We start from the raw sequence: 10,888 nt of genomic DNA, 5'->3' as shown, positions 1-10,888 counted from the left end.
CATAATCTAGTAGGCTATAAAAGATAATTTTGCAGGAAAAGGCAAAATTTTAATTTCCATACAAGCAGAAACAAAGGCAGATATAGTCATAGAAAGTTTAAAAAAAAAGTCTAGAAGATAATTTATATAATTTTTAAAAATTATACCGTGTTTGCTCCCTGCCAATCATCAATGCAGCATAATTACAGATTTCAGTCAGAGGCCAGCAAATCATAGCAGCGTCTCTAATACGTGTGCCGGGCCTTGGGTTGGGGATTCTCTGCGAGTTATGTCCTGGATCCCATATGACAACCCCACGAGACGAACACCATCCCCCCAGGAGAGGACTCCAGGACAAAGTCTAGAATCCTCTCCTGGCCTTGGTCACTGCTCTTGATGCCGGAGCTGGGAGGAGGACTTGGTGATGTGCTGATTCCCTTGGCAGGTGGTCTTTAAGCAGATCCAGGGCATAACCACAAAGGGAAACGGAGACAGGTGGGGGTCAGGTTCTCTGATGGGAAAACAGAGCTGTCGCCATCCTGCCTTCTAGCTCGTGTTCAAACGCCCAGCCCGGGAGAAAGCCGCCCAGCCCGCACCTGTGGGCTTCTTTCTTCACGAGAAAAAAAGGGAAAGACCGTCTCCTGCCTCTGAGCTGCGTTGGGAGAGTCAATTACCTTCTTTTAAAAACATTAATAGATGATAAATAGATAGATAGGGCTTTCAGATGAGAGGCCTGTGTGTGGAAAAGTTCTATATTGCTGGTTCTTTCATCTCGACTTGAAGACTTGCCACGTGTGCAATTAAGGCCCAGGCTGGGGAGGCCTGGAGCAGGTGGGCAGGCAAACCCAGGCCCTTGGGCTGGTTCTCTCTTGGGGGAAGTGGAGGCAGAGTGGGATCGCCACGGGCTTGGGGTCTGAGGAGACCTAGATCGATTCTAGCGTGGTCCCCATTCGCTGTGAGATTTGGGAGTGAAAGCTAAGTCCCTGGTTATATTAGTCAGTGCTTGTAAAACACCCAATCCTGAAAAAGGAAGTCTTATTCTTTTGTAGATTAGATGCACCGAGAAATGAGAGAATGCAAGGTAGAGAGTAGAGTCATAGAAAGGATAGTCATAGAATTTCACAGCTTCTCTGGCAAATTAAGAAATAATACATTGAGACTTGAGAATTATGAATGGGCATCCCTAGAAAAGAAAAGGGCGTATCGGCTTTGCTCATTCCAGGATCCTGGATGTCTGGGGAGAGGGCTCTGCTGGAGGGGATGGGGGGAGCTGGGATGGGGGGAGCTGTCAGAGAAAGGACAAGGCGGGGGTATGGAGAGGCAATCCTGAAAGCAGCAATCAGGGTCACAGCCCACCCAAGCTGCCCCCTCTGGGCACCAAACGGGGAAGGGCCCATTACTTCCCTTTCTTCAAATCTCAGCTTTAACCACTCATTTTCTGTGACTTTGGGAGCATTTTCACTTCTCTAGGCGTTTCCTTATCTGGAAAACAGGGACACCCCCCCCTCCCCATAACAGTGACCTCCCAGCGGGTCAGCGCCGGGGGAGGTGCCCGGTCCTGCGAGGCCCCGCCACGCCCGGGTCTGGGCCAGCTCCTTGCTAAATGTGCTTTTAAAAAAAATCTTACTTCATCAGTTCCCTCCAAGGAATCTATGAGGTCAAGTGTTAGCATCTTAATTCTACCTTCAAGAAATAATTTCCTTCGGAAAAAAAGAGGGCAAGATAAAATCTGAGACGTCATGAGACAGACAGGAGATTCCTGTCCCGACCTCCAGAGCGCACGCAGCAGGCTTCTGGTGTGGATTTGAGCAGGAAGTGCGGGCTTGGAGAGCACCTGGCAGCCAGAAATGCGGAGACACTCTGTCATCTCCCACAATGCCCGCATTCCTGGGCAGGTGACTAAGAGCCAGGGAGGGTCCAACACCTGGAGATCAGGCCAATGGGGCTGCGATCCCACCAAATATGGGCACCCGGACTCGGCCCCAGTCTCTGCCGGCTCAGACCCCCAAGGGAGGGTTGGCACAGAGGAGCCAGACGAAGGAAATCCTTCTCCCTGATTCTTGGAATTTGAGGAGTTAACTAAGCAGTGAGGGGACTTTTGAGAGAGTCTAATTTACAGATAAGGAAGCTGGGACTGGGGAAAGGCCTGGGGGCTTTCCTAAGGTACCAAAGTAGGGGACACGCTCTTTCTGGATAGGGAAGGTCAGGGTCCCTTTGTTGCATTTCTCACAGACTCTATCATTTTGGGGACCTCCTGGGCCTTGCTTTCCCCATCTGCAAAGCTGGGATAACAACAGCTCCCGTGCCTGTCCCACAGGGTTGTGGAGAGGCCAGGGTGGTCATTAGAATAGAAATTATGGCTGGCAAAGCCACCTAGGGGCTGCGAGGGCCACGGGGAATGATCTATCAACAGAGAGACGGGGCTGAAGGCCGGCTTTGGGGCTCTGGTACTTTCGGGTCTGCTTTTGGAGAAATCGTCAAGGAAGGGCTTCTGGGGCCTTGTCAGGACCTTGTCACCTTTCTCTCACCTCCTCTGTTGAAGGCTCTCTGTTCATTCCCTGCACTGAATCCAGACACACACCTAGCCCTGGGCCGATGCAGGCCCTGTTCCTGATGGTTCCTGAGGAGGAAGCAGGTCGGGAAGGTCACTCTGCTCCCTGACCCATATCTGCTCCCCTCTGCCCCTCACACCGGCTTTCCATGGGCTGGTGTCCCACCTTTGGGTGGCTTCCTCCGAAAGGCCATGTTGGAAGATGTCGTGCTGCTGTGCGTAGCACGCCTGGCCATGAGTGCGGGAAATGTTCACCCCTGTTCTCGGCCACCTCGCCCCATCCTGCAGTGGAACCTGCGGGGGCCATCCCTATTTGACAGACGAGGGCACTGAAGCTCAGTGCTGTCAGGTGACTCACCTGAGACCCCACAGCATGGGGAGGCTGGGGTGAGAGCCACCACTGTGCACTGACCTTGCCCGGCCTTGGGCTGCTTGTCCGTGCAGGGGGAGGTGCAGGGGGCTGAGGGTAGCCTAAGCCTTTTCTAGCCCCCATTCTGGGGCCTGTGGTCTGGATGAGGTCTGGATGACGTCCCCGGAGGGCTCTGGCCCTCTGCCTGAGGTATGGCGGAGGGCTGTACACATGTGACCCAGCCTGTCACCTTGGGAAGCCCTCTCCTCTCAGTGGGCCCTGGACACTCGGTCCATCTGTGATGAATGGGAGGAGTCCCGGGCTGGGCCTGTGGTCTCCTGGCCCTGCACGTGCTGGGCTGAGCAGACAGACACGAGTCCCTGCGCCTCAGTGTCCTTGCCTGTCAGAACGAAATGGTTGGAGGTGCTGACTTTAGGAATGAAAAAACCTTTCACATTCCGCTAAGGAAGAGTTCTTCAAGATGTACTGAGAAACAGAAGCATGGCGCCTATGCAGTGTGCTAATTTAAAACATGTATGTATAAAAAATAAAAAAAATGTATATGTGTACTTGATGGAATGTATACACGCGATACGATACAGGCACACGTTCAATATGGACTCAAAAGATTCAGTCGCTTATTTTTCACAAAGAATCAATAAAGAGTGAACGACTCATTTCATTATTTTGAAGAATTTATTTTTTTAAAGATTTTATACATTTATTTGAGAGAGAGAGCGTGAGCCTGAGTGAGAGCGAGGGGCAGACGGAGAGGGAGAAGCAGACTCCCCGCTGAGCAGGGAGCCCCATGTGGGGCTCGATCCCGGGACCTGGGATCATGACCTGCGCCAAAGGCAGCTGCTTAACTGACTGAGCCACCCAGGGTAGCCTGTCAGCGGAGGGCGAGGGCAGGGCCAGAGGGGACGCGGGCGTGGAAGCCAGACCTCTCCAGATGTGTCTTGCTTTCCTGTGCTGACTTTGGAAACTGCACATCCTTACGAAATTAAAAAACAATGGTAAGTAAGAAAGAACAACAGAACGATCCATAACAAATAAAACACACGAATTAAGTAAACATTTGTCTATCAACCTGGTGACATAAACGTCCAGGAAAAAGTGATTTCCGTTGACACTGCTATGCCGGCCCTAACAATCACCCTCAGGACCCGCCAGGGGTCTAGACTGCGTTTGGTGGCCGTCCTCGAGGGCTAAGGCAGACACTGTTATTCCGGAACGACAGCATACGTGAGCACGTATAGCAGGACCCTTGGTGATGTTGTTGAGAACAAGGTTCTCAGGGTGAGAGAAGGGGGAAGCGAACTGCGTGCCAAAGCTAAGACCGTGAGGTAAGTGCTTCTGGGCTCGTGTGTCTCTGACCCCGAAGGTCCTCTGGGGAGACTCCAGAGGATTTGACCGCACCCTGCTCCCCACCTGCCCCTAGCTCTTCGGCGCTGTCTTTGCGAGTTGCATAGTCCCCAGGGGAACCCATGGCTTAGTCTGGAAGAATTAGAAGTTTCTTCCTTAAATACAACCGTCAGCCTGGAACCCCTGAAGGAGATGACCATGAACTGTCCCCTCGGCACTGACATCTCGTGGTTCTAGAACCCATGGGTGCTCAGCCAGCAGACTTTCACTGAGCTCAGGCCTGGTTTAACGGTGCGCAGAGCCACGTCTGAGTGAAACCCGTCCAGCACATTCCAGCAGAGAGCTGCCTCGTTGACTCTGCGCGAACAACATTGTTGTCACGCTCTGTTCTCTGTCTTCCGCAGCTTGGGCTCGTCACGCTGACGGAACCAGACGGGATCATTCACGGTGTCGGGGGCCTGCTCTTGCACGGAACTTTTCCATCTGTCTCCCCACTCCCTCCTCGCCGAGACCTTGTGAAATAGGGATTCTTGACTCCGATTTCTCAGGGGCGGTGGGGGGAGTGTGAGGATGCTAAGTGACCCAGCCCTGGCCCCAGCCAGGCCATGAGCTGCCAGAGACTGCGTGTGGCCCCACTGAGCCCAGGACCCGTGCTCCTCCCCTGAGCCCTGCCTGCCCCAGAGAGCAGAGCCTCCTGGCTCTTTCTAAATGTGTAAGATGGACTGTGAATGCGTTCAGCCGACAGAGAGAGGACTTAGTAGCAAGCAGGGGGTGGTGGGCAGAGGGAGAGGGAGAAGCAGGCGCTCCGCTGAGCAGGGAGCCCGATGAGAGGCTCGATCCCAGGACCCTGAGACCATGACCTGAGCTGAAGGCAGACGCTTCACCGACTGAGCCGCCCCTATAATGTCAATCTCTGTCTTAACACTACAGGCATGGAAGAGGATGGCAACCAGCTAGCGGAGGGAACGCTCGCTGACCAAGGAATTCTCTGAGTTGAGGCTACAGGTACCGAATTTTATTTAGAGCCAAGAGTAGACTCTATGAGTCCAGCCCAGGAGTTCTCAACAGGGGGTGATTGGGCCTCGCAGGGGACATTCAGCCATGTCTGGAGACACCTGGTTGTCACAATGGGGCGGTGTCCCCCTGCCGTCTCCGGGGGAGCGGCCAGGGATGTGACCACCTGTGTTACAAAGCACCTGGCAGCCCCCAGGACAAAGAGTGATTGGGCCCCTAAAGTCAACAGCACCGCTAGGGTTGAGAAACCCGCTGTGGTCCAGACCCCGCTGTGTCTTTCTGCACTCGTTAGTGTTCCAGGACACTTGGTTTTCAGGGGCAGGGAAGCCACTTGCTCTTCAAAGTTTCCAGAGCATCTCCACTGGCAGCGGAGCCAGGTCAGGTACAGAGGACGTGTCTCTTTCATCTCGGCAGGAGGGTTGGATGCTGGAAGCCGGTGTTGGCGAGCGCCACGTGATGCCAATTATGCAAATGGGCTTCTCCTCTGAGAATCCGCTCTCCTCTGAACTTCAAACATCTTGACCAATACTAATTTAGCAACAGAGCACCTCAGGAAGATTCTATCAGCTCCCAAACCAATTAGTTTAACTCTGGGCAAGTTTACCAAACATTCTTCTTTGATCAAAGAATGAATTTTTTTTTTCAAAGGGTATGATCTTCTACCCATACGCCTTTCTTTGACATTAATTGATAGACCAAAAGGGAGGAGGAAAAAAAAAATCCCAGTTTTGGAGATGGCATTAGTGTTCCAGAGTCAGGTTTAAAATATTGTATTTTTCACTGTTGTTTCTATAAATGGGTACAGAGAGAGGAAGAATCTTGGGGTTTTGAGGGACCCAGGAAGATCTCAGATCAGAATCCCAAGTCTCAGGCTCTGCCAAAGGAGGAAGGATGCCAAGTCCCTGTTGGGCCAGGACAAGATGGAGCCCACCGCAGGGCTAGCTGGGTGATGGCCTTTGTTGCATCACTCTCTGTTCACCGAGTAGCCCCACCTGTATCAAGCCCATTGTGGGGTACTGGGGCCCCCACAAAGGAAGGAAATGCCATCTGTGCGCTAACGTTCACAGTCCAGTGGGCAAGATACACAGCCCACAACGATGGTGCTTGTGTGTGTCTACGTGCGGCCGGCCCACCCCGCTGCTGGAGGAGTCTCCTTCCCCTCTTCTGAACATTTGTACCTGCTGGTTCTTTTCCTGGTGAGGTCTACTCATGCTTCCAGACCCAACGGCAGTGTCAGCTCACCTGAGGAAGCCGTCTCTGTCCCGAGTTGAGCCAGTGGCCTGCCTGTCCACCAAACTGCCCAGGCTCCCAGAGTTTCTCTCTACCAGGGCACTGGGCACTGGTCCTTTGTTTGTTTTCCTCCTCTGCCCCCCAAGTGGGAGCCCCTTAAGATGGGACTCCAGGTTCTTTGTGTATCCTCAACACGTAGAAGATATGGGATAGGTATGGAATGAGCGATGGAATGAATTCAGTCGGTGTATGCAGGCACAGGGGCAAGAAGTCATGGTGAAGAAATGGTAAAGTAAATCAAGGAAAGCTTTTCAGCTGATGCTTTGTCATGACTATATCTGCTGGTGTGGTTCTGGCATTTTCCCTCTAGAACAATGCTGACAGGCATCCAATCAAATAAATTAATATTCCCTTCCACCATGAAAGACTCATTTCGTGGGAACAAGTCCACACAGCAGTGTGTGGGTGTGTGCCCCACACATCAACCCCACCAGAAACCATAATGTGTTTGCCTGTGTCTTCCTGTTAGCAAGAGATGAGGAGTGATTTGCTCTCCTTTCTCATGACGGCCGTTGACCCCGGTCTGACCTTGCCACTCCGTCATGGCGGGAAAATGAAGAAGAGGTGGGAAATCAGAGAGGAGAGATGAAAGGGAAATGTTGCCACTGTGTAAAGGTCATAAACTTTGTGCCTGTGGAATATCCTCCTGGAAGTTTCCATTAAAAAAAAAAACACTACATTTTTTGGTGAATAGACAAGTGGAAATTCTCTTCTCTTCAAGATAGTAGAAATAAATTTCTCTGGTTAGATGCGAGTTGATTTAGAGCTAACAGTGGTGGTCACATAAACTCCTTCATACAGAGTTTAAGCCACCTCTTGATTAAAGTTGATATTTGAATTTTTGAAGAAGAACAACCATTATTAAATAGTTCTGGAGCCTGTAACTCCACTCAATTTAGCACCAGTAGATGCGCTCGCTTGAAAATATTTATCAGCACTTTCAAGATGGTGAAATGATCCACAATTTTTTAAATTTAATTTTATTTTATTTAAATTCAATGAACATATAGTGTATTATTAGTTGCAGAGGCAAAGGTCAGTGATTCATCAGTTGTATATAACACCCAGTGCTCATCACATCACGCGCCCTCCTTAATGCCCAACACCCAGTTACCCCATCTCCCCATCTCCCCTCCCCTCCAGCAACTCTGTCTGTTTCCTATGATTAAGGGTCTCTTATGGTTTTTCTCCCTCTCTGATTTCATCTTGTTTTATTTTTCCATCCCTTCCCCTATGCTCCTCTGTTTTGTTTCTTGAAGTCCACATATGAGTGAAATCATATGATAACCGTCTTTCTCTGACTGACTTATTTTACTTAGCATAATACCCTCCAGTTCCATCCAAGTCATTGCAAATGGCAAGATTCCATTTTCTGATGGTTCTGTAGTATTCCATTGTATATATAGACCACATTTTCTTTATCCACTCCTCTGTCGATGGACGTCTGGGCTCTTCCCACAGTTTGGCTATTGTGGACATTGCTGCTATAAACATTGGGGTGCAGATGCCCTTTTGGATTGCTACATTTGTAGCTTTGGGGTAAATACCTAGCAGTGTAATTGCTGAATGACCCACAAATTCGCCTGTGGCAAATCATGATACCCTTTAGTAGCATAAAGGGACCTAAAGTCTACTAGTTCCTGTGAAGGTTATCGGAGAGCAGAGAAAGAGAGAGAAACACAAATGTGCAGTGTCATGGAAACCAGTTCATCACTTTGTTTGGTCAACAGGTGAGCACTGACTTGGTTTCTGATAACTCCAATGTTCACAGAGTACTTGCTAAGTGCCAGACCCTGTGCTGAGTACCCGAGATTCCTTCCCTCCGCAGATCCTGCTGAGGGGTGTGTCACAATCACCAGCTACCAACTGAGAAAGTGAGATGAAGCACCGACTGGGGTTCGGAGCCCATAAAACACCAAGCTGAGCTGGAACCTGGCGGCCCATATCCATGAATGTCGCATTCCAGGGAAAGCGTGGGACACAGGCTGGTGCTGAGTTCAGCACCAGGTTCAGCACCAGGAGGAATCTGCTTGGAACCGATACTCCTTGAGGAAGGAGACAACAGAGGCACAGGGCCCTTGCTCTTCCAGAACCCACAGGGGCTGGAATCAGGTGCCATCACTCTTGGCAATCCTACATCCTCAGCCCCAAATGGTGACCCCAACCCCAGCTCAATATGACCTCTCACTGCTAAAGCTTGCAGTTACCAAATGACTGGTCTGGTGTCCTCTCAGCTCCCCCTTTCACCCTGATTCCAACTGGCCTGGCTCAGGGGTCCATGGATAAGCTACCTGAGTCAGGTGGTCCTCGTGGGCAGCAGGCATTGTGGGGAACAAGGTTGTTCAAGAAGGGGTTTAGGGTGGGGCAAATACTGCATTTCATCACCCATGAGGGAGGGACAAGGTGAGATTTTCCATTACTGCTTTATTGCTAAAGAATGTACAATAGGACTATACTGACCAGCTCTGAGTCCTATTAAGCACAAGCTGATAAGCTTACGTCTCCCAGTTTCCACTTGCTAAATATTAGAGGAAAAGCCTCCATGCTGGGTCTTTATATCGAGATTCGGCAAATCCCACTGGACTTCCCTTGGGTCCGGGCCAAGGGAAAAGGTACAGAACACACCATCTCCACCCTCTGGTTTATTTTTCTTTTGGGGTGCTTATTTTTTTCCTTTTCCTTTTTTCTGCCAGCCCTCCATGCCCCTTCCAACTCTACCTATAACAACTCTCCAGGATGTCTACGCTAACAGCCTAATACGTATTCTCCTTACTCATATAACAATATACAAGCACAGAGAGGGTTTTAATCCTATTGTTTGCAAAAACAAGGTCGTACTTCATACAGGTTTTTGCATCTCCATTTTCTCAAAGATGTCAACAGTTACTAGCCCTAATTTATCCTTATTAATGGTTATATTCTATTCTAGGGTGAGAATTGCTATGCTTTATTCAACCTCCCTTATTGACAGCTATGTATTCACTTTGTTCCCACAGTTTGCCAGGGCTGCAATTCTTGAATATAAAGCCTTATATACTGATGCTTTTATTTCTATGCACTAGATTCCCAGGCATGGGATTATTGCTGGGCTGAAGAATAAATATGTATTATTTTAATAGGTGTTACCAGATGGCCTCTCAATTAAGCTGTAACCAGTAACTGCGTACTGGTTTTCCCATACCCCAAGAGTGAAAGGCATTATTGCTGTTTTTAGATTTTGCTAGTTTTATCATCTTGAAGAATTATCTCGGTTAATATAAATTGCATTTCCTATACTATTGGCGTTTTTAAGAATCTTTAAAAAAATTTGTTAGGCCCTTGGATTTGCTCTTCTATAAATTGCTTCTCCATATTTTTGATCCATTTTTTTACTGGGTGATTGTCTCACATCAATTTCTATGTAATAGATACTGAATTGCAAGTATATATAATTGACAACTTGTTTAAGGTATCTTCTGCCATAAACAATTTTAAGTGGTTTAATATTAACAAACAAGCCTACCTTTTTTCCTTTAAATAGCTTCTGAGTTTCTAGGGAAAGGTTTTCTTTTTCCTTTCTCTTTAAAGATTTTATTTATTTATTTGACAGAGAGAGAGAGAAAGCACAAGCAGGGGGACTAGCAGAGGGAGAGGGAGAAGCAGGCTCTCCACCGAGCAGGGAGCCCGATGTGGGGCCGGACCCCAGGACCCCAGGACCCCAGGACCATGACCCAAGCTGAAGACAGACGCCCAACCGACTGAGCCACCCAGGTGCCCCATCTAGGAAAAGGTTTTCTTATTGGTAAATTATTAGGTAGCTTCCTAAAAGAAAAGAAATAACATCTTCCTTCTGACATTTTTATTGTCTTTCTTTTTATGTTTAAGTCTTTATCTGGAATTGGTCATTGTAAAGTTGTAAGACTGAAGACCAATTTATCTTTTCCCATTAGTAAAAGACCATTTTTTCATGTATTATATTTTTAAACTTACTGCTTTTTGCTTTCTATTTCTACTTTCTCATTTTGTTCTGTAGGTAAGGTTCTCTTCCAATGCCAATACCATATTTATTTGAATAGAATGGCTTTTTGGTATTTCGTGGTCTGGAAATGCAAATTTCTCTGATTATTCTTTTTCAAAAAGTTGGTATCCTTTTATTTCTTTTTTTTCTTTTTCTTTTTTCTTTCTTTCTTTCTTTCTTTTTTTTTGGCGAGAGAGCGAGCACACACACACATGTGCACACGGGGCAAGGGAGGGGCAGAGGGAGAGGGAGAGAGAGAATCTTTTTTTTTTTTTTAATAATGATTTTTTATTATATTATGTTAGTCACCATACAGTACATCCCCGGTTTTCGATGTAAGGCT

The sequence above is a fragment of the Ursus maritimus genome, unplaced genomic scaffold, assembly GCF_017311325.1.
Source record: "Ursus maritimus isolate PB19 unplaced genomic scaffold, ASM1731132v1 scaffold_6, whole genome shotgun sequence".
Classification (NCBI taxonomy): Eukaryota; Metazoa; Chordata; class Mammalia; order Carnivora; family Ursidae; genus Ursus; species Ursus maritimus.
Note: the sequence above shows the minus strand (reverse complement) of the source record.